Source organism: Lissotriton helveticus, chromosome 10 (assembly GCF_964261635.1).
Source record: "Lissotriton helveticus chromosome 10, aLisHel1.1, whole genome shotgun sequence".
In the NCBI taxonomy this organism is placed as follows: Eukaryota; Metazoa; Chordata; class Amphibia; order Caudata; family Salamandridae; genus Lissotriton; species Lissotriton helveticus.
The window spans coordinates 136,203,303-136,227,345 of NC_136071.1; the positions used below are offsets into that span (position 1 = coordinate 136,203,303).

The 24,043-nt window shown below is 44.7% G+C and overlaps 1 protein-coding gene and 1 non-coding gene across 2 annotated transcripts in view; one reads left to right on the forward strand and one right to left on the reverse strand.

Annotated features, from left to right (window-relative positions):
• LOC144786025 (uncharacterized) overlaps positions 1-23,798 on the reverse strand; it is a 302,339-nt gene extending 278,541 nt beyond the window's left edge. Inside the window, 1 exon segment of the mRNA XM_078664944.1 lies at positions 23,696-23,798. The gene's annotated coding sequence lies outside the window, so the exon portion shown is untranslated.
• TRNAS-CGA (transfer RNA serine (anticodon CGA)) lies at positions 193-274 on the forward strand. The gene has a single exon. It is a non-coding gene; the product is annotated as a tRNA-Ser (tRNA).
• Positions 23,799-24,043: the final 245 nt, after the last annotated feature.

A 24,043-nucleotide genomic window follows, 5' to 3' on the forward strand; every position in this document is an offset into this window, starting at 1 on the left:
GTGCCCTGTCACTCACTTTGAGTGATACGTGTTGCTATTTTTATTAATTGTATGAAAGAATGCGAAATAAGTGAGGGCAACAGAGCACTGCTGGTACCTGCCCCGTCCTTCCGTTACTTTATTTTTTAGGTCTCGGTCTGACGTGAGCAGCGCATGGCTCATATACGACAACAGTGACATCGTACTCATGGAGCTGCGATGGCCGGGTGGTTAAGGCGTTGGACTCGATATCCAATGGGGTTTCCCAGCGCAGGTTTGAATCCTGCTTGCAGCGATGTGTGATTTTGCATGAACACCATTTGGTTTGTTAAGGAAATGTTCACTTCTCGTTACGCAATCCTCATCAAGTCACAGAGTTAAACAGCAAAAACTCAAACTAAATGTCAACATTAAGACAATTTCAACACTCAGGAAGTGTTTTAGAGAGCAGGTGGTTCGGAAGGGTTATTGTGGCCGTCTGCATAGCCTATGTCCTTCTGCTGCAACTGCCCTTTCCAACGCTGTATTGGGTGTTGTGATTGGTGCTGTGGTTACTGAGATTACCCACCTCAAAGGTTTGGGCTCTCTCTTTATAATATTAGAATGGATCTAAGTATTTGGTGGCATATCCTATTCTGCTTGATGCAATTAGGTCTTGGCTTTTTCCCTAAAACTTTTTAATTTGCTTTATTCTCCTTGTAAATAGTGTTTCTTATTGACGTTCACCACTTTGAATTTTACTTGTGTTGATGGAATATTATATTAACAATGTTAAAATTTAAATATTTTGAAAACCCATTGATCTTTTATGGTTCTGATCTATTTAATAATGTATCCAGGAACAAACACTCTTACCTAAATCCAAGGACGATGAGGTAGAACAGTGGGAGAACAGAAGAAGGAGGCAAAATGTAGTTGGACAATTTAGTGTGTGTGGCAAGGTGCAGTGTTTTTTCTGTGTTGTCACCCAATACATTGAGCAGCTGTGGTGGTGGGCACTACGGGAGCCAGGACAAAAAAGCACTGGGGAACTGGCACCATCTGGCCTCTCTAGGGACACCAGTGAAGACTCTGAAGTAAACAAATACAACCTTTGAGGCTAGGGGTTCTGGGAGAGTATGAGGAAGAAGGGCAATAAGAGCTCAAAACGAGCGACCCAGGCTCCAGGTCTATACGGGATTGATGAAGAGCATAGTGATAGATAAGAATCACTGGAAGAGCCAATCAAGGGACACAGTGAGAAAGTGTGAAGGAAAGAAATCATGAGGGGCTATAAGGACAAGGTCAGCGGGAAAGCTGATAAGAAAGAGAGGGTGGGGTATAAAAGAGGAAATGAGAAAGGAGAAATAGGGAATGGAGAGGGTGAGAAAATGGACGAAGGAAATGCAAAGCAGATAGCAGAAAAAGAGCAGAAAAAGGGAGAGAAATATTGCACAGGCAATAGGAAAATCATAGTGGAATGATTTCGACGGGATGGAAGAGAAAATGTTGGAGATAAACAGAGTAACAGAATAGAAAGACAAGCATTGGAAATGCAATAGGTCTCGCATTTTTAAAGTTTGAGCTATTTGTCTTATAAATAACTTTTTTTTATTTATGTGTTGTTTTTGAAAATAGCTAAATTAATAGCTTTGTCAGTTACAATGCCAATAGTTATAACTTTCGCAAATGTGACACCTATAGCATTTGTAATGCAACATGTTTTGTATTTACGTGACTTAGATGTATTGGTATTACAAATAACAATGGATTTTAATGTTTTTAAATAATTAATACTTAAATAATTAATTTAATTTGTAATGTCAATAGCTTTAAGTTTTGTAAATAACTTTTGTGAAGTTTATGTTCAGTGTTTTTTATTATGACGAAAATCCAAGAACAAAAGTGAAATATTAACATCTTTTTGTGATTTGTAATAAAGCTTGAAAGCTTGAAAACAGCTTGAAACATTGAAAGAACATATTTGAACCAGTGATGCTGTGGTTGCGCTGAGTGATGCTGTGGTTGCGCTGAGTGATGCTGTGGTTGCGCTGACTGATGCTGTGATTGCGCTGAGTGATGCTGTGGTTGCGCTGAGTGATGCTGTGGTTGCGCTGAGTGATGCTGTTACGCTGAGTGATGCTGTCGTTGCGCTGAGTGATGCTGTGTTTGCGCTGAGTGATGCTGTGGTGGTGCTGAGTGATTCTGGGGTGGTGTTGAGTGGTGCTGTGGTGGTGCTGAGTGATGCTGCGGTGGAGCTGAGTGTTAATGTGGTGGTGCTGAGTGATAATGTGTTGGTGCTGAGTGATGCTGGGGTGGCGCTGAGTGATGATGTGGTGATGCTGAGTGGTGCTGTGGTGGTGCTGAATGTTGCTGGGGTGGTGCTGAGTGATGCTGTGGTGTTGCTGAGTGATGCTGTGGTGGTGCTGTGGTGGTGCAGAGTGGTGCTGTGGTGGTGGAGAGTGGTGCTGTGGTAGTTCAGTGTGGTGCTGTGGTGGTTCTGTGTTGGCACTGAGTGGTGCTGTGGTGGTGCTGAGTGATGCTGTGGTGGTGTCGAGTGGTGCTGTGGTGGTGTCGAGTGGTGCTGTGGTGGTGCTGAGTGGTGCTGTGGTGGTGCTGAGTGGTGCTGTGGTGGTGCTGAGTGATGCTGTGGTGGTGCTGAGTGGGAGATGGGAAGAGGGAGAAAAAGGAGAGCAGGGAGAGGGAGAGGGTAAAGAGAGGGAGAGAGAGGAGAGAGAGTGGGGGAGAGAGGAGAGAGAGACATAGACGGGGAGAGGAGAGGGAAGAGAGGGAAAGGGAGAGAGGGAGAGGGAAGTGAGGGAAAGGGAGAGAGGGAAAAGGGAGAGAGGGAAGAGGGAGAGAGGGAGGGTAAGAAGAGAGGGGGAGGACGAGAGCGAAGGACAGAGGGGAGAGAGAGGGGAGGGAGAGAGGGAGAGAGAGAGGAGAGCAGGCAGAGGGGGAGATGGGGAGAGGGAGAAAAAGGAGGGCAGGGGGAAGGTAAAGAGAGGGAGAGAGGAGAGAGAGGGGGAAAGAGAGAGGGAGAGGGTTAGAGAGGAGAGAGGAGAGAGGGGAGAGGGAGAGGGAAGTGAGGGAAAGGGAGAGAGGTAGACGGAGAGAGGGAGAGTGAGAGAGTGAGGGAAGGGAGAGAGAGAGAGGGAGGACGAGAGGGATGGAGGGAGAGGAGAGGGATTGGAGTGAGAGAGAAAGAGAGAGGAGAGCAGTGAGAGGGATATTGGAGGAGAGAGTGAGAACCGGGTGCAGCATACCAATTCATGGCAGTCCATTTATAGCTTTGAACGTTCTTAATTGCAAGACAGGAATCAGATTTTAAGGTGCACAGTCTATATGCCTTTGAGTTTCAAAATGTTCGTTTTCTACATGGTATCCCTCCAATGAGGTTAAGTACTGGCCTATGAGGTTACAGTAAGAAATCACAGTTGAAAAGAGGGGAAATAAACAAACTAGCCGCAACGTACACATAACTATTGTTTTTGATGCAAGAGAAATTAATAAGATTCTCTTTAGTTATATGCAGAAGTATATTTTCTACGAAAGTGGATAAAGAAATACTTATGAAGACAATACAGAAATTAGTTACCATGCAAGAAAGCCGTAATTGAATAATACATAACAGAAGCAACATGCGATACTTTCAAGCTCAGTTCTTTGAAAAGCAAACGAAAAGATGGTAAAAAAAAAAAAAAAATCCACGCCACAGCTTGCTATTGCTCTCACAAATAGGAATGCATTTGCTTGGCTTTACTTCTACCTTCTTTTTTATGCATAACAGACCTTTTGTTGTGTTGTCCCCATTACACCAAAAAACGACAACTTGTCTTCAGAAAATCGTGAGCAAACCACTGCTAAAACCATGTTACTCCCGAGTGGGTAGCGCGTGTTCACAACATCAAATACATGGTGTTTGGCTCAGGTTTTCACTAATAGTGACGCAACAACCAAAATTACAGCGCAAGACACAGTGAATCTTACCTTCATAAAGTATACAGCAAAGTTGCAGCCCCACGACAAATCACTCGGTACCAGGTAGTGGACGAGTGAGGGCCGGAACCAGGAAGTGAATAAAATGGAAGTCTCTGAAAGCTCATTGGTTGAGGACATACGTAAGAGCTGGAACGTCAACCGCAATTGTGTTAAATCAAAAGAGCGGCAAAAAGTGAGGAAAGACTATATGAGTGGTGAAAGACTCTTTGTCTCATACTGGTCATTAACTAAAACTGGCGATTAGGTGCCAATATGTGTGAATAAAGTCAGCCCCTATTAGTGTTTGATAGCGGAGGTACATTGCTTAAAATTGACAATTGTACCGAAACGGGCAGTGAAAATTGGGTATATTACCTAAATGTACTGATTAATATATCATCAGCCAAGCTTCCAGTTGCGCCGAAGAAAGGAAAGGGAGAGAGGTGGAATGGATAGAACCAGCGGTAACTAAAAAATGCAAAAAAAAAAAAAAAAATGTTAAAATAAAAGGAGACACGGCCTGGCGGCCGTGAAACTGAAAGCACGGCCGGCCGGCCGTGAAAGCCTTTGATGCAGCAGGGAGCGGAGCGGAGCGGGGAGAGCTGCTGGCGGCACCAAGCTGGGGAACAGATGGCTGGCGATTTGATGCTGTGCACGCGCATTTTAAGTCATTGCGCTTGCGCATTGACCTAAAAGCGCACGTGCACTGCATCAAATCGCTAGTTTGGTTAAACTCTGGATAAGCCCCTATATCTCTCGCCAGCTCGAATGCGCAAGCGCATCGGCAGGCGAGACCTAAAAAAGGATAGGATGAGAATGAAGAAAAGATAGGATGCTTAGAAATAATGGAAAGGAAGAGACAGAAAGCAAGAGGGAGATAAGAGAAGGAGGAGTGGATGCACTTTTGGCAAAACTGAACGATGAGTGGGCCCGATGTATGCAGACTCCTGTCTGCATCAGGAAACCCACCTAAAATAGGGCAAACTTTCCCGGCCTACTGATGGCAGGGACCCTGTAGTGGATAGACCACCACCTATAATAGACTGCCAGCAAACTAAGCCCAACTATTAACCCCACCATCCAGGGGTACTTATAATGGCTGTATTGGTGACAGTGGCGTAACAAAAGCCCCGCAGCCCCTGCAGTATGGCAGGTGGCTAGCCTGAGAGCTCTTGACTGGCGTTGGTAATTGGGGGGCCCCCTCCATGTACTTTGCAGGGGGGCCCCCTCAAGTTTTGTTACGCCACTGGCACAGAATGTTTGCAACGTCGCTGCTACACAAGCCGAGAAAGTGAGGCTGCCCCCTTAATGGATACCCTTGCAGTTGGCACACCTTTCAGACCACGGAGAATCGCTGCTGGCACGCAGCACGCCGGAGCAGCACCTATGACACTGTGCTTCCATTAACACCAGGTGGTGGTGTGAACTGGGTAATAGAAGCAGAAAGGGCACCATTGCAGCAGATGAGTGGACCGCTACTGCAGTGATCAGACAGCGGTCTGCAGGTGGACTTGTGCGCCCCAGGTCCAACCCGCACAGCCCGGAGAGACAGAATAGCCTTTGCAGCCCCGGGAAGGGGGCGGTGGGTGAACACAGTGATTACTCCCACTGGGATGATTTGGGAGGGCAGAGACATGGAGTTGTGGAGACCGAGGGGTCAACCCTAAATACACGGAGCAGACACTGAGCACTCAGCCAGGGCAGCGCGACTCCGGCAGCCATGTGGGTGCAACCACCCCATACGAGCAATGTTCCAGTTGGCAACCCTTTTCAGGAAAAAGAGGACTGCTGCGGGCACGGAGTGTGCTGTGGCAACGCATAAGACTTTGTGTTCTCCTATGTTCCCCCAATCCACTATGAACCACGTGATGGGAGCAGTAGGAGCCAGCGCTATCCCGGAGCGGTCTGCAATCATTAAATTAGGAAGATGAGAAATATCCCCCAGGGAGGCCTCAACTATCAGAAGATCCAATGCCAATACTACCAGTATAACAGGCTGGGATGGGCAGAGGGGGCCGCTTTTGACCCCCTTCCCTTCCTCCCTGTACTCACATCATGTGAGTGATGCGAATGTGGACAGAACACCGGCCCAGAAACTGTCCACTGATAAGTTGTGTTGCTGCTGCCTACACTCTCCTATATATTAACTGGTGCCACCACATGCACCTGTGCAGTGTCCCACCTCTTGGCAGGTCAGCCATCTGGCACTGGGATGCCCGGAGCACCCCATAAGCATGAAGACTGATTGGTCACTACTGCAGAAGCCTGCTGGGCGCTAGAGTACTCATCAATAACCACGGGTGCACAGTTCTGACTACCTGCAATTGCTGCCCTCACAAGCCGGCGCCCTGACCGGAGATCCTGCCCAAACGACAGCAAAAGGGGATGAGAATGCGGGCACCCTGTCTCCAAGCAAAACCAGAAAAAACCTACAAGTGGACCTGTGCCCTGAACACACTGGCTGAACTGGACAGTTGGGAGGGTTTGCCCTCTGTGCTTCGTACTGGCCCCTGACCGAAGCGACAAATCTCATTGCCTTAGGTGTTGAGTGCCCTGCTACTCCAGCAGTGAAAGGGTGTGGCAACTCAGACTCTTACGTCTCCCCTAAGGGAGCACATGGCGCAGCATAACTGGCGGCATCAGCACTGGAAATATATAAAGTGCATTAGATCCTAATATTGCCCTGCACCAAAAAAACTGCACCATAATGGGCAAGTACTCCAAGAACGAGACCTATTGCATTGCAAATGCTTGTTTTGTTTGATAAAGCAGTAGCCTAGACCACAGCTAAAGTTATCTCTAACTACACCTCAAAAAATGAAAAGATTGCTACGAAAGATTTTACATTTCAAATATGAAATACGATGCAAGACTCAATCCTTTCAAAAGATTACTCGCTATAGATGGAAGGAGCGAACATACTTGGGTGAAGCGGCGCAAAAGAAGGAACCCTTCTAACTACAAAACGTGGCAAAGAAAACCCCAGCAAAGGAGTTTTAAGGAAGCCTAGGTCACATATTTCGAACGAACATGGGAGTGATGAAATATTGCCCCTAGTACGAAGAGGAGGAGGAGGAGGCCATGATCAGGGAAAACATTGATGTAGCAGTCTCCTTGTGTCCCTGCATTCGTAGTTTCTTTTGTAATCCTTTTTGGAGGCAGAGGAATATATGAGGAAGGGAGGAGAGATCAAATTTGAAACAGAGAAAAAGTAAACCTCTTTGATCACGGTGACCACCTTCGACTTCCGACGTCATACCGTACACGTCATAGCAGTTGTGAAATGAAGCCAAATAAATGGCTGCTCAGCATTGCACACAGAGCACCCGGAAACTCTTACTATCTGCGGAACTTGCACTAGAAAAGAAAAGCTCTATATACTTCATGCAACAGGTTCTTTTTCATTGAAAGTATTTATTTTAGTGAACCTTTTTAATTATTGAGCGATACTTAAACAGTTCCACAAAAGGCAACAGTAAATCAAGCTGCTCACCCATACACATAGAACAATGCAGCACAAACGTCAACAGGGCACCCTTCGAGACGCCTAGAAGGCATACTTGCCCTCATTCTGCGACTCAAAAAAGTAAGCTTTTTAGGACCGACTTTTAACAAAATGATGACCATCGAAATGACACAACTTCACCTTCTGCCTAATGATGATATTACACAAAATCAAACAACGGGATTGGCACGCAGATAATCGCGTCACCAGCGCTTTACTTTTAACGTTAAAAGTAAATCGTGGATGCCGCGATTATAGCAAAAGTAAAGAAATGGATGTTTTTTTCTATATTTGGTACAATTGCGGCATCCGCGCTTTACTTATAACATTAAAAGTAAAGTGCGGGTGCCGCGATTATACCAAAAGTAAAGAAAACTAGTGGTGCGCGTGCACCATAGAGGAGCGAGGGCGAGGGAGCCTGTCGGTGTCTAGTATGCGCTGATGCACGTGCTAGACACCGGTGGGAATGGGCGGAGCAAAGGCGGGACATGCACCCGCCTTTGCCCAATCGCGTGCAGTTTTTAAATTAAAAAAGCACACGAAAGCCAATGGAAGACGGGGAAAGCAAACCCACATGAATGGGCGTGTGGGGAGCTTTCTAAAGCCCGTACAAGAGGACTCGCGCTGCGCGAGCGGTGCTGAGCACTGCAACGCAGTCGCAAGACCTAAAAATGATACAACATCCATAGGCAGGTAACCATGATGTGCTAATAAAAGAGCCCACAGATACCATCACATCTAGTTCAAATCAGCCCTATGACTTCTTATTGAGCAGGCAGCAGTCAGAAGGCCTAGTTGGGTGAAGGAGGGCTATGGTGGGTGGGTTTGAGGTCAGCAAAGGGCGTGCCTAAGGCGCCAAAGGCAGGTTGGTTGAGAGTTTTGTTCATTCTGAATTCAAGGAAAATATGAAACTTATGCAGATGATAGCCAGTGGCGTAGCGAAACTTGAGGAGGCCCCCCTGCAAAGCACATGAAGGACCCCCCACCCAGCGGCCCGGACCACCACCTACCACTGTGCCCCACGACAAAAATAAGCAGTAACCTAAAGCTGTATTTTCAGCACTTATCTGTGCATACTTCGAACAGCAAATAGAAATAGAATGCACTTCAATTGTGTTCTAGGGCTACCTGAATGATGAGATCCATGACTGATAATTAAAGGGAACAAAGACAGAAAAGTCACATTACAAATGAATACATACTTTTTTATTTATAACCCTATTTGGTGCCAAGACGAGGTCTTTCCAGGCTCTTTAAACACATGGCTGGCATTTTTCTTTTGGCAACCCTACTGTTGGACTTGGCCCTTTTTGGCAGGTTCACCCCTGAACTTTTTGCCTTAAGCCTCTGACATAGTGGTAGTGATTTTAGGCCTCTGCGCACTTTGACACTGTGTCCCAGTGTAAAGTGCATGCGCACTCTGAGTGCGTGTGGTGAGATCGGCCTGCCCTCTCTATAAGAATGCATGGGGATATGTGTGCCCATGGTAATTCCTGATATGAGAGGAGTGCAGGAGCAAGTTTAGGATGTGCAAACTCGTGTGAATAAATGCTGCGCAATAGTGTGCACAGATTTATTGTGGTTATTTTAGAAATGCCACTTTTAGAAGTTAATAACAAAAGCAATCAAGAAGTTGGCATTTCTGTGTGCTATGTGATGTGAATTGCATGTCTGGCTTGTGATTGACAGGGGCTGGATGGTGTGGTTGGCTCCAGGAGCCAGGATGAGTCTGCCCAGTGGTGAATAGGGAGATCTGCATGTAGATGGGAGGGAGGAGTTGCACCTGGGACCTGAATAGGGAAGGCACAATGCTGGCTCCCTGCGAAAGGGAGAGAGGAGCTGAGCAAAACAAAGTGCTCAAAAGCTCCCCTGAACCAGTTGTATCAGGTTCTACCATTGCCTACACTTTTACACAAAGGAAAATGGTGTATAAAAGAAGGGGCTGTGACCCCATGTAAATGTTCACTCTTGGACCCTGATTACGGCGGGGCGTGCTGCTGCTGGGGCCCAGGAGGACTTGCCAGGAGGGCTGCCTCCTTTTGCCCAGCTATGCCTTGGGACCTTTCTGCTTTTTCCTTGATCTTACAAGGACTTTGTGCTTTGCTCCTAGCGCCCTGTGAGCGCTTTGTCCTGGACTTTCCCTGAAGGAGAGGGGAATCCACAGCCCAGGGATTCCCCCGTTGTGCTTTTACTGCGGGTGCCCACCCCACATGGATCGTTATCTAGCGGGTGCCCACCCTGCGTGTCTCTTTAATTACGGGTGCCCACCCCGCTTATGTTGCTATTTTTTTTAATATACTTTTTATTTATTTTCAGTGTTTTAAGTCAGTCGTTTACATAGTCCAACATCATAGCTCCACAGTACATCATTACATAGACCAACAAACAGCATAACCATACTATTTTGCCAATTGTCAGCAGTTAAAATCAAGCCCTGACCCGCCACCCACAGCATCTCACCCTCCCTCCGAATCTGAGTCATCGTCCCCTCTATCGGACAATTGATCACAAATACCCCCTGTAGTCGTTCCTAGTCCCCCAGATTTTAATCAATTTTTTGGGGCATCCTCTATTACTAAACACTGCCCTTTTGGTTATCATGACCTCATACATGTCTTATGCTGCTATTTTTAAGGCGGGTGCCCACCCGCTGTCGATTCTAACTTGGGAGGGAGCCTACCCCTCCTCTCTCCGCCGCGGCCCGAGCCGCTAAAGAATCCTCTTCCGGGCCGCTGCCAGCGCGACCCGGACGGCAGGTGAGATGGTGTTCAGGTGGGCGGGCTTCCTGGACGGAAAGGAAGCCCCGCGAGTGAAGAGAGGCTGCCGGTGCAGGCACCGCATGTCCCTTGTCTCCTCCGGGGCTCCCGTGGTGAAGAGGGAGCCCCGGTGCCACAAGAAAAGTGCAGAGGTGTCGGCCCTCTACATCGAGGGGGCCGTGGCGGTGCTGCATGCATGCAGCCTGGACCGCCGAGAGCCTCGCAGCCTCATGTCAAAGTCCCAGTCCCAGGAGAGGGACCGGGTGAAGAACAGAGAAGAGCCCAGGTGAGTGGGGCTCGTGTTAAATTGTGCCTGGCAGAGGCACCCGGTCAGAGAGGCCCCGTCTGGCAGCGGGACGCTCCAACGTGGCAAGATTTGTTTAAAGGGCTCCCATGGGAGACCAGAGGTCCATGGTTCTCCCTGTATCAAGGTCAATTCCCTGAGTGGACTCGCTGTTGTGGGCCGCTCCAACGTGCCCACCATTTGTTTTAAAGTCCCCGTGTGTGGCTTGGGGGCACCTGATTGTTGAAGGGCTCGAGAGGGGCCCGTGCCCCTCACCCACACCTCAAGGCCCAATATTGGGTCATTTTCCTGAGCGGCCCCGCCTGGCAGCGGGCCACTCCAACGCTTGGCATAATTATTTTCTTAGAGTCTAGATCGCTCCAATGATAAGGGGGCATGATTTATCTACAGAGCGCTGTGTGGCTCCAACGTTTGACGCCATTATTTTCAGAGCCCGTGTGGCTCCCACGCGGGGCATAATTTGTTTAAAGGGCCACTGAGTGCCCATGCCTCATTTTGAACTTTCCCAGCTGCCCAGCAAGTAGTAGGCAGCTGCACCGTTTAGGTTGTTCTTTATTTGGGAACCTGCCTTCTACGCTAGGAGTGAGACGCACTCCTCTGCCCCAGTACTTTCCTTCACAGCTGCGCAGCACTTAGTGCCAGCTACAACGTTTAGGTTTGCGCAATTGCGCACCCCTGACTCCTGCTGCATTGGCAGCGCCCTGACTTTTGGACAGTGGGCATTTGAGCCCCTTAGAGATGGTTAGTTGGCCAGGGGGACTATTAGGTTTATAGGGTGCCATGCCCTAATGTGATTTCTATAGGTGCTAGGAAATGTAATTGATATGATATGTTTTATGCAATGTGATTTATGCTTCTAGAAGTGATTATGGAGGGTTTGCATACTGTGTTATGTTTTATTTTTATCTTATACTGTGGTTTAGGTTTGATTTATTCCCTACTACGGTTTATGTTAGTAGGTTTATTTCCTAATGCAAGTTATGTTTAGGAGATTATGGTCTACTATGTTTAGGCTTATGAGGTTGGCGCAGAATATATTTCTCGCCTTATGTGATACTGTGCATATGATTTATGTTACAGGTTGATGCTGAATATAGTGTCTGCCAGGAGTTACTGGTTGTGGTCTACATTTATTATATATTCTTACTTTTAGTATTTTTACTAAGTGATGATTCTGACAGTGGCCCACATGGCCTTGCCATGTGTAAATAATCCCCTGTAAATATTGACCAGTGCCAGTTGGCACAGTGTATATTGTGTGATTACCATCTAATGTGTTTTATGATAATACAAAGGCTATTTTTTTATATAACCTTGTGTGGAGTTCCTTTTGTGGTGTGCCTCGTATGTTCTTGCTGTGTGTGTTGCACAAATGCTTTACACGTCACCACCGGGATAAGCCTGGCTGCTCGTGCCAAGCTACCAAGGGGGTGCGCAGGGGCTATCTATGGCGTGTAACTCCCTTTCCCTGACTAGAGTGGTGGTCTCTGCCTGGCTTTGGCGCAAGCCTTAGCCAACCAGAGATCCCCATTTCTAACACCTACTTCCTTTTCATGAATTGCATTCTTTCAAATGCAAGTAAAAGGCAGAGTGGGGGCCCAGGGGGTACTGGAATCAGAAAAAAACTAAGCCTCAGTAACCAGTTTACAAAGGTATGTTGACTGTGCACCTCAGATAGGGCATACAGCTGAGAGTTGTGGTGCACTGTGGCACCCAACAAACACTTTTCCGATAATGTACATCACACGCAGACATGTAATAGCGCACACTGGGTAGAGCTTATATAGAGTTCTAAAGTTAGTTAAAAGATCTCCAAACTTATTCACTAGAAAGCTTACTGTGTTTCAACCGTCATAATCTTCCATGCACTCACAACTTCTGTCTCAAGTGGAACCATCAAAAGAGCACTTACATTCTAAAATTATATATACTACGTAGCCAAGGTGTATGTATTATTTCCAAAATATTTTATTTGTATAAAAGAAATTCAGAATTTATAAGAATCAATTTTTTCATTTAAAAACAAATATATATATCTCTGTTTCGTGGATGTTCGTATGTATATTTGCATGCAGTTATTCAATGATATACATGCCTATTATCATAACACTCACAAAAATTATAAATTTGCACCATATATTCACAATACACTTAAAAATACAATCAAATCCAAGTCGACGCGTTTCGGTGGATCTTGCAATGCGCACCACCTTCCTCAGGACAATTAAAATCAATTCTGTGGAAATAATTTTAAAAAACAATGTCACTACCCATCCTCGGCATACGTTTACAAAACCTTAAAAACATGTAAAACAATTTAAAACCTCTATATAGGGGGGTTAGTTACCATCTTGAGGGGACTTATACTGCATATTGCTTTGATAGTTCAAACATCATACTCAAAAGTGCGAATATGGATTCTTTATGACGACTTGATGTCTTACATCCTCAGATTATTATTCTAGCATAGGTCTTTATGGTTATACTAGGCATTTTCCCTGTGCTGGTTTTGTGTTCCAGGTACGAGACATCCATATTAAAGTATCCTCATTCATACTGTGATTCACGTTCATCCATAGACAGTGTATAACCCTATTCAGTTTGCGTACCTTTAGTGTATTCACTTATTGACCCCGTTGATTAATAGGAAGCCGATTCCAACCAGTTGAATTTTCTTTATCCTATGTTGAAGTAAGATAGAGATCATATTTATTTAACTCTTGTTCTAATCTTTCATATGCACCTCACTATTCTTGTGCATTATACTTACTGGATAGATTATGGTGTGTTTTCATTAAAAACCTTTATTCCATTTCCAGTGTTGTTCTACAATATGGGCACGCTTTTCTTATTCTTAGGAGTACGTTCTGATGTTCAAAGGAAATTGGATAAAGAACATGTGTCATAGCCTTTGGTTGTGGCACTATTTTTTCTAATAATATCTTTGCTGACTAGTTACAAAAGCCTTATTTATCCAATTTCCTTTGAGCATCAGAACGCTAATTCTGGGATAATTGAAGAAGTCCCGAGAGAAAGCGTGAAAAGAAATGGAATAACTCCCCGACAGGAGGAATGACAGATTGAAAAATACTCTGAATTAATACTGGTAAGCTCTAGCGATTGCTATATATAGAAACAAATGTGGAAATAATGTAATAGCAATATCCTGAAAATCCTGTGTACTGTCTTTTTACAAAAAGGTGCCAGTACGTACTCCTAAGAATATTGTAGAACAACACTGGAAATGGAATAAACTGGTTGTCTCGCACCTGGAACACAAAACCAGCACAGGGAAAATGCCTAGTATAACCACAAAGACCTATGCTAGAATAATAATCTGAGGATGTAAGACATCAAGTCGTCATAAAGAATCCATATTCGCACTTTTGAGTATGATGTTTGAACTATCAAAGCAATATGCAGTATAAGTCCCCTCAAGATGGTAACTAACCCCCCTATATAGAGGTTTTAAATTGTTTTAACATGTTTTTAAGGTTTTGTAATTGTATGCCGAGGAAGGGTAGTGACATTGTTTTTTTTAAAATTATTTCCACCGAATTGATTTTAAATGTACTGAGGAAGGTGGTGCGCATTGCAAGATCCACCGAAACGCGTCGACTTGGATTTGATTGTATTTTTAAGTGTATTGTGAATATATGGTGCAAATTTATAATTTTTGTGAGTGTTATGATAATAGGCATGTATATCATTGAATAACTGTATGCAAATATACATACGAACATCCACGAAACAGATATATATATATTTGTTTTTAAATGTAAAAATTGTTTCATATAAATTCTGAATTTCTTTTATACAAATAAAATATTTTGGAAATAATACATACACCTTGGCTACGTAGTATATATAATTTTAGAATGTAAGTGCTCTTTTGATGGTTCCACTTGAGACAGAAGTTGTGAGTGCATGGAAGATTATGACGGTTGAAACACAGTAAGTTTTCTAGTGAATAAGTTTGGAGATCTTTTAACTAACTTTAGAACTCCATAAAAACTTAGAGTTAGGAACTCAAGGGAACTTTTTGCCTTTGTTGACATAATTTACCCTGTTCCCCTGAGATACAAGGGTTACTCTCTTTTGATTTACATTAGAGCTTATATAGCACATAGCTCAGAAATACCATATAGCTGGATCGCACGCAGCTCCCAAGAGCATTGTAAGTAGTTTAAAACACACACAAGCATCAAACAGAATGCACTGGATAGATCTTGCATACACCCCACATAGCGCAGATATACTATACAGCTGCCTGCAATGTGGCCACGAAGAGCACTTTTCAATAGCTTGGAACACTCACAAACGCCCATCACAACACATTAAATAGAACATTTTGCTTACATCTAACTAAGCACAGACATTGCATTTGGGCCGTGGGTCATATTTTCCATAGAATGCAGTATATTAACATAAATAACATAACAGAACATGTAATTGCTGCACCTATAGTAGTGTAGCTCAATCTATAACTTGGTGATCAGAATGTGCTACAACAAAGACGATGATGCTGGCTTGGTAAACAGACGAGAAGGCCAACCCATCTTCACTATTGAGAGGTTCAGAAGCGCGTCATTTAATTTATAAGGCAATTTGGGCACCCATGCTGCAGCTGCGCGCAACAACTACTGCGCTGATGGCCCGAACGCTCTGCCACTCTACTCTATGCCACTGCTCTCTACGCCACTGCACTCTACTCCACTTCAGTCTACTCTGCACCACTCCGCTCCACTCTGTACCACTCTAATCTCCGTCACTCTACTCTATGCCACTGCACCAATGCACTCTGCGTCAATGCAGTCTATAACACATTACTCAAAACCAATCCACTCTATGCGAATCTACTCTGCACCACTATACTTGATGCAACTTCAGTCTAGGCCACTTTACTCCACTCTGCAACACTTCACTCTTTGGCGCTCTTCTCCACTCTATGACACTACCTGCGACATTCCACTCTACGCCATTGCACTCTACGCACTGCAGTCTACTCTGCACCACTCCACTCTACTCTGTTCTGCACCACTCTACACTCCACCACTCTACTCTATGTCACTGCACTGCATGACAATTACTCAAAACCAATGCACTCTAAGGCACTGCACTCTATGCCAGTCTACTCTTCACCACTGTACTTTATGCCACTTCATTCAAGGCCACTCTAATACACTCTACAACACTCCACTCTATGATGCTCTAATCCACTCTATGCCACTCTGCGACTCTACACCACTCTACGACCCTCTATGCTACTCCCTCTATGCCACTTCATGCCAATTTACTCTACTAAATTCTACACTACACTCCAGCCTACTCCACTACTCTACTCTACGCCACTACACTCCATGCCACTCTACTCTGACACTCTATGCCACTCTACTCTACGACACTACTCCACTCTATGCCAGTTCATTCTACTACACTACTCCTCTCTATGCCACTCTACTCTACAACAATCTACTCTGCTCTACACCACTCTGTAACACGGTACTCACTCTACGCAACACACTCTATGCCATTCCACTCTTCTCTACACCACTCCACAACACTCAATGCCACTTCACTCTGCTTCACTCTACAATACTCAACTATATGATACTCTAATACACTCTACACCCTTCCAATGTACGACACTCTACTACCTCCATGACACTCCACAACACTATGCCAGTCCACCCTATGCAACTCTATGACACTCTACTCAACTCTATTCTACACCACCCCATGACTCTACACCACTCCAAAACAGCCCACTCTACAACACTGTGCTTTTCGACACTCCTGTCACGCCAGTCTCCTTTACGCCACTAACTATCTTTTAGCCACGCTGAACAGCTGCCAAGCTAGTGTACAACAGGGCTAAAACATATTGGCAAAACCAATAGCTCTTGCATTGAAGAGACCTATTGGCTTTGCCAATGCTTCTTTAAGAGTGAGCAGTGGTACGTGGTACCACTGCCTGTTCTCAAATTTAAAAAATATTTTCAAATAGGAAGGAGTCCAAGGGGTCCCTCGCGGCCCCCTTCCTATTTGTGAATTGTTACCACCTCCTTCAAAGTGTAAGTAAAAAATTAAAGTTTTGTAACTGTAATTCAGTCGCAAAACATTAATACATGCCACTGCGATTCTGTCACAAGTTAATAATTAGCAATTTGATTTTTGTACATATGAAAATGCTTTGTTACAGTCACAGATGGCCTTATTCTGTGAATTCGGCCGTTTGCAACCTCCAAACAAATTTTGTGTATATGATCATTTGTTCTTTACTTTTCCAAAAATACTTGCTTTCGCTGTCCAAACCTTGCGTTTGAAGACATTATTGGAATTGATAATGGTACAGGTCGCGATTGAGGCACATTGGAAGAGCAGGGTGTCGCACTGTAACAGAGGCGAATGTCATGTCAGGATTTTGGTACATTGGCAGATATTTAAGATGGGCACTGCACTGAACCAACCCGACGGGATGCTTCAGCTTTTTGGGTAGAGGTGCACCAGTGAGTGAGGTGCCCCAGTACTGGGCTAGAAGTGCCAGCTGCAGATCAAAAATGATTGTGCACATTTATAACTCTGAGTGGATCTCTGTACTAGAATTGCAGAAGGGGGCTGTCCTACTGGCCAGACACATGCTGGGAGTGGCCAACTAGAAGCTGAGCGCAGGGGTCATCCCCAGTGTGCAAGTGTCCATGGCCCATTCTAAACATATCCCTGAGTGCTCTGCAAAGCTGAGACTCCCCCACCATGCCCAGGGTGCTTGTCCTCTGCTGGCCCAGTGCTTAAGTCAGGGGTCAGGCACACTGGGGCTCCTCCACAACACAAGGCCCAAGCGATTGCTGGAAATAAGCCCAAACTAACAAAAACGTCCGTGCAAGTCTTTCTGCTCAGTCGGAGGCAGTGCACATATGTCACAGCATCCATTTACAGCCCTCAAAGCACACTGAGTACACAACTGGCAGGCTCCATTTACAGCCTCAGAGGAGGCTGTGCACCCATCTGACTGCATCCATTTACAAGCCTCGAAGCAGGCTGAGCAAACAACTGGCAGTCTCCATTTACAGTCTAAGGCGAGGCTGTGCACACATCCAATTGCATCAATTTTCAAGCCTCAAAGCAAGCTGCATAAGCAGCTGGCAGGATCCATTTACTCCCTTAGTGCACACATCTGGCAGCATTCATGAAAGGAAGCTGTGTACGCAGCTGGTAGGGTCCATTAGAACCTCAGAGGAGGCTGTGCACACAGCCATCAGCATCCATTTACTGGTCTCAGAAGAGGCTAACTACAGCTAGCAGGATCCATTTACATGCTTCAGAAGAGACTGTGCACAGCTAGCTGGCAGGACCCACTATGACCTCTGAACAGCCGGTGTACACAGCTGGTAGGATCCATTTGCAGCCTTCAGAGGACACTATGTACAGCTGGCAAGGGCCGTTAAGACCTTAGAGGAGGCTGTGAACACATCTAACAGGGATCACTACAGCCCTCAGAGGAGGCTGTGGGCAGAGCTGGCAGAATCCATGTCCATGCCTCAGTGGAGGCTGAGCACAACTGGTTGGACCTCTTTACAGGCTACAGAGGAGGCACACTTTTGGCACCTGTATAAGTGACCATAAAACAACACATTGTCTGTTATAGGTATTTAGCATGGGGTGTGGTTAAGATTTTGAAACAGATCAAAAAGGGGTCTATTCACAAACTGCATTTTGTTGTACATAAAGTAGTACTGAGTAGTACTTCACTTGTACTATAAAATGCTATACACAAACCTACAAGCAGAGCCCTCCATATCTCCTATCTTTTCTATGTTGAGATTTCTGTAAAAGTGTCAGAGGTCTCTACACACACAAACCTACGATTTAGCTGTAAATGTCGGAGGGACATTGGAAAGCTGCTGGGAAATGAGACATAGTTACTACTAAATGGGAGGGGTTCAAGGAGCAGTAAAGAGAAGTTTATGGGTGTAAAGATGGGCTAAGGGTGGGGTTTGCAAACACAAACAAACCCATTGCTATTCACGAACTACACTTCTAAAGTTACTATAACTCAAAAGGTCACAAATCACTAGTAAATGCACTCCAGCCCTGTCTTGGAGTGAGTATAGCACCACACATGGCCATTCACTGGTACAGACATCCACTCCCAAGGAAAATAATGGATGAGGGACTTAACACCTCATAGGAAATCATATTAAATAAATTAAATCATTTTGACTTTTAAATTAAATATATATAAACGTGCTTTGTTGTAGAACTTATATTAAATTCAACATAAAATATTGTAAACATTTTTAAATGAATAATTACCCAATTAAAAAAAGTAATTCAATTAAACTTGTAAGATTTTAATACAAAATGTCTAACGATTTTAAATGAATGCAAAAATACATAACTTTTGATCAAATTGACTAATTAATCATTAAATATTAAAATGCTAGCTGCCGTTGTGTTATGTAAGAGGCTGTAAATAGGCTGAGAGGCTAACTTTGAAACTGTTCCAATAAACTACTGGCAAGGTGTTATCACAGGCACGTGTGCTGTATGTGCCATGCCTAGAGGTGGATCCAGGAATGAGTGGAGGGGAGGTGGACGGGACCTCTCAAGACTGTGTAGCGATTGGTGGAGCATTAGCTTCTGTATGAACTTCATAATGTTTCTTTGTTATGAAGTCGGTTGTTGTAAATAAAAATGTTAATCTCCAGGGTTGACTTTTGAAACTGCCAGTAATAATTTAATTGAGAAAAGATTAATATGTTAAACACTGCATCGGCGGGCTATGGCAGTCAAGTGTCCCAGCCCATGCTGATGGCGGTGGTGGAAATGGGTTCCATTGAAGACATAGAGGTTGAAAATTATGCCTTGTGAGACAATCAACTTTTCAAACTTGAGAATTTGTAGGCGACAAACTGACTCACCTGAGGCCTTGCCTGCGGCTTCGGTGGCCGGCGCGAGCCTGCAGCAGAATACCGGGCAAGGTTAGCATTGGCAATAATTAAATGAAGGCCACACCAATCCATCCTGGGTCGCACGGTCCCTTTCAGCCGCCTCACCTCGCGTGCATTTTACATTGCACAAAGTAGCATGCCCATGAGAATGACCAGCCCCACCATAGTATGCTCCACCCTAATGGTGAAGACAGCACAGACGCGGCCGTGCACCATTTAATTTGTGATGAGGCGGCCGCGCTTGCGACTAGAGCGATCGTAACGTAAGTTACGTTACTCCCAGCATCCGAGACGGATCATATGTGTGGAGTGCTAAGTGGTTGCTGGCTGTGTGGCTGCAAAGGGGGCTCCTGGAGCGTGGGGGCCCCCGCACCGCGGGTTTTGTGGTGGCCTGTGTTACGCCCCTGGTGGTACCCATGTGCCTTAATGTAAATAAACAGAAAGGGAAAATTATCGTTATTTCAGTGGGCCAGAGAGAATCTCCAGTGTCTATAACATATTGAGCATGCAACAACAAAGGGTTTGGCTAAAGCGCAGTAAGGCCGCGCCGTATATAATTCTCAACAAAACAAGATGCCAGTACTGCGATCTGATTCCACAACTTTCAATGCACAATGATTTAAACACTTGTAGCATTACCACAAAATCAATTGTGACTATATAAATCTTTAGATTTTTTTAGAATATTCGGAATTTTTCACCACAACATTATCTCAACAATTTTTTAGAGAGATTTCATTAAAGGAGAGGAAATATTTAAAATCTGTAGTCCATTTGGACGTGAAAAAGTGAATATATTTAGACCCAAACAGAAAAGAACAAGATTAACTTTAGGAAAGTTGGGGCTGCAATCACACCTCACATTCATCATCTGTCATTATGTCCATACAACTGTCCTGTGCATTCATCTTACGTTCAAGGAAAATGTGCTTTAGAAAGTAGAAAAGAACAAAGAAAAAAAGACGTGAAAACACCTCACCAGGGTTCCAACGAACTGCTTATTAGTCAATGCGGTGGGGTACTGTTTTAATTTTATGGGGGTTCTCTTCATTTTCGAATATTCTAAAAAATAAAAAGATTTATACAGTCACAATTGATTTTGTGGTAATGCTACAAGTGTTTAAATCATTGTGCATTGAAAGTTGTGGAATCAGATCGCAGTACTGGCATCTTGTTTTATAACATATTGAGCCTCACATAGAGTTTGCAGCATTCGGACTTCCCCCTGCCAATCTTCTTAACTGCTTCTGTGTTAAGGCCTGCTCCCCCTGCAGATGTTGCTGCACCAGGAATATGTGCTGAAGGTGCCCTGGATGTCCACTGCCAAGAGGGCTTCACGGATAACATGGGCAAACTGGTATTTATTTCAAGGGAACACCTGGGACTAATAGTGAAGCTGATGCCACCCTCGGATGCCTCTGCAAGTATGCATAAGTCGCCTTAACTGGACATCCCAAAAAACCTCCTGCTCACCCCAGAATCACTTGATCCCCTTTTTTTCACATTGGTCTGTTATTGAGCGTGAAATGGTGACTTCTCGAGTGTCTCTTAAGCAAGAAATATTACTGAGTACTAAGTACCACCGAGGATGTCCTGGTTGGATGCCAACCCAATTACAGAATAAGGGGGGGGCATTGATAATAAAGTTACTGCATACCCAGCCTCACCTATGACCCGCAAGATCCTATTCAGCTTACCGACATCTATCGGGCACCTTTTGTCTGAGGTGTACCCTTCCAACCTCTGCGCTTGGTCACCTGAGCAAAGGGGGGCGGTATCCAAATAGATTTATCCTTGAAATCCTTTAAAAGACTTTAAGTGTTGAATGCCTCCGTTAAGGGGTTTCATAATAAGCTGGTGCAACCCAAAGAAAAACAGGTCTGACCGCTTTCCCTTCGCCAACCTACTTTGGAAGACTCACAGAATATTTACCTGGCGATCTCGGCCTTCTTTTGGGGCTTTAATATAATGCTGTGGTTCGGGTAGTGTGCAGCAATGACGAAAAAGCACTTCACATATTTGTGTGGGAACCTTGTTTTCGGTTGTTACCTGGGGACGCTGTCCGCTTCCTAGTGCTGTGGAAAATTAAACAATGTTTTAGGCAAGTATATTACTGCCACAGAATCCTCCAGTCTTTGAAAACCTGCTCAGGGTCCACTTTGAGGTCCCTAATGGAAAGGCATTGCCATACTATATTTAGCCTTTTTAATGGCTCAAGCAATGACAGGTACATTATCTTGGCAATAGTCAGTGAGAACCTTACCCCAGGAGTTTGAGTTGCAACTCCAAAGATGTGGGTAAGAGACTTATCACTCCATAATAAGGTGCTCATTACCAACACACCTTGATACTAGGGCCCTAGCTGTCAATGTAAGTGATCCACAACTAGCATAACAAGCGTATCTGTAAAATTGCATATTCACCATAAGGGGTATCTTGGTGCTAAGTAACAGATATTCATTGTTACCCAATTCAATGGTCCTCATTTTATCGCCCCTGGAAGTATGAAAAGGCCGAATGAAACCAGTCAGGAACTGAACCTGAGGCCATGAGATCAAACACATGGCTCCATAGTGAATGCTTTAGCTCATTAAGCCACCTGATCTGTCTGTGTTAGTCATTTGTTGAAGGCAATGGACCATACTTATGGAGAAAGAACTCTGGCATGAAAATGTCCAGGCCTCGTTAATTGCTAATTCAGTCAGTCCCAAGATCTGGCAAAAAACACCTCTGCCATGTTTGTGAGAGAGCATTTTTGTTCAGTGGGCAGTGGCACAGTGGTTTGTTCTAAGGCAATGGCCTATACCCATGGAAAGCAACTCTGATTTGAATATGTGAAGGCCACATAAATTCTAATTAAGTTCAGTCCCAAGGTTTGGTGAAATACATCCGCCATTTTCCTAGTTAACATTGGGTTTAGTGGTCAGCAGAAAAGCAACTTGCGCCTTGTCTGTCTGAATGCCCCTCCCGTGCTGTGTAGCTAATGGGGAAGGGTCAAATGTGAACATTAATCCTACCCAGATAATCTAATTAATCGAATCACTGGCTTAGTGATTTCTCATCAGCCAGAGCTGTCACCCCATTGCCATTGGTGTACTCAAAGGGTATGCTATGTGCTTCTAAATTATCCCTACTGAATAAATATAACCATCTGATAATGAGCCCTTAAATGTCCATTCTCCTGTGAAAAATGAGATATCGAATCCAATGCTTAATTTGAGCCTGTGGTTTCCGGTGCTCAGCACCAGAACTAAATTGTCAGCATCTGCATGTATGTCCGCCTACCCCATGGCAGAGCAGGTGGCTGAAATAGGGATGACCACAACAGCAGCCGGCCATTAATTCAATATACGTTAACAATGATTAATAACTGCCACACAAGCCATTCTTAGAGCTTTGGGGGCCGGGACTAGTATGAATTGTAATACCTGCAAAAGTGTGAGGGTTAGTAGTTGTCTTGGTACTGTCATTAGCAGCAACAATGGATACTTTAAGTTGAGGTAGCCTTCTGGCAAGGGCCCAGGCACCTAATTGTTTACAAATTAAGCACTGCATGTGAACCTTAACTAAACGGGGGCCAGATGAGACCAAGCAGTACAGGAAGGCATATGTCTGAAAACACACAATGTGCTGTACCCACATTTTAGGAAAAAAGGCCACCTTGCACATTAAAACTTCTTCATGATACTAAATAGTACCTGTAAACAAGTTCGTATTGCTTTATTCGTAGAATTACTTCCTGCTCTTTGTGTTCTCTTATGACTAATCAGGGATAATTGACGCAGATGTAGAAGCCCTGTAAAAATGCTTTTCTTTTGTATTTGCTGTTTGAAGTATGTGCCGATAATGCGGTTTTATTTCTTTAAGCATTTAACTCTTTGTCGGGGTGTAGTCTAATGGGCTCCCTCCAGTATGCTATGACCCACGGAAAAAACCTCGCCATGTGTTTCCTTTTAACTTCCTTATTTCCCTACCAAAACCCTCCCTCGCAATGAAAAACATTTAAAACCTGGTGAAGATTATTCCTTCACCAAACTACGAGCGCAGCCATAACTTTCTATGCTGTGGCGGAGCTTCCATTGGTTTTAATCTGAGAACAGAAGACAATCTAAAGGCGCACTAGTGGCAGCCAGCAGGTTATGATCATGCCCGAACACAAACAATAAAAACAAGATAACATTGCATTATAGACAAAAGGGAAAATCTTTTAAACCAATGAAATTATGGGTTGAGCAATTACCCATGACCGGCGGCAAGGTTCGTATTGCCAATAATTAAATCAAGGCCGCACCAGTCCGTCCTGGGCGCGGCGCACGGTCCCTCTCAGCCGCCTCACCTCACACGCATTTTCAATTGCGCAAAGTGGCATGCGCATGAGAATGACCAGCCCCACCCTAAGGGTGAAGACCGCGCAGACTCGGTCGCGCACCATTTAATTTGTGATGAGGCGACCGCACGTACAACTACGCCGATCGTAACGTAAGTTACGTGACTCCCAGCATCCGAGACGGATCAGATGTGTAGAGTGCTTAGTGGGCACCGCAGGGTCTGCAGGGGTCTGTGTTACGCCTGTAATGATAACACAGGT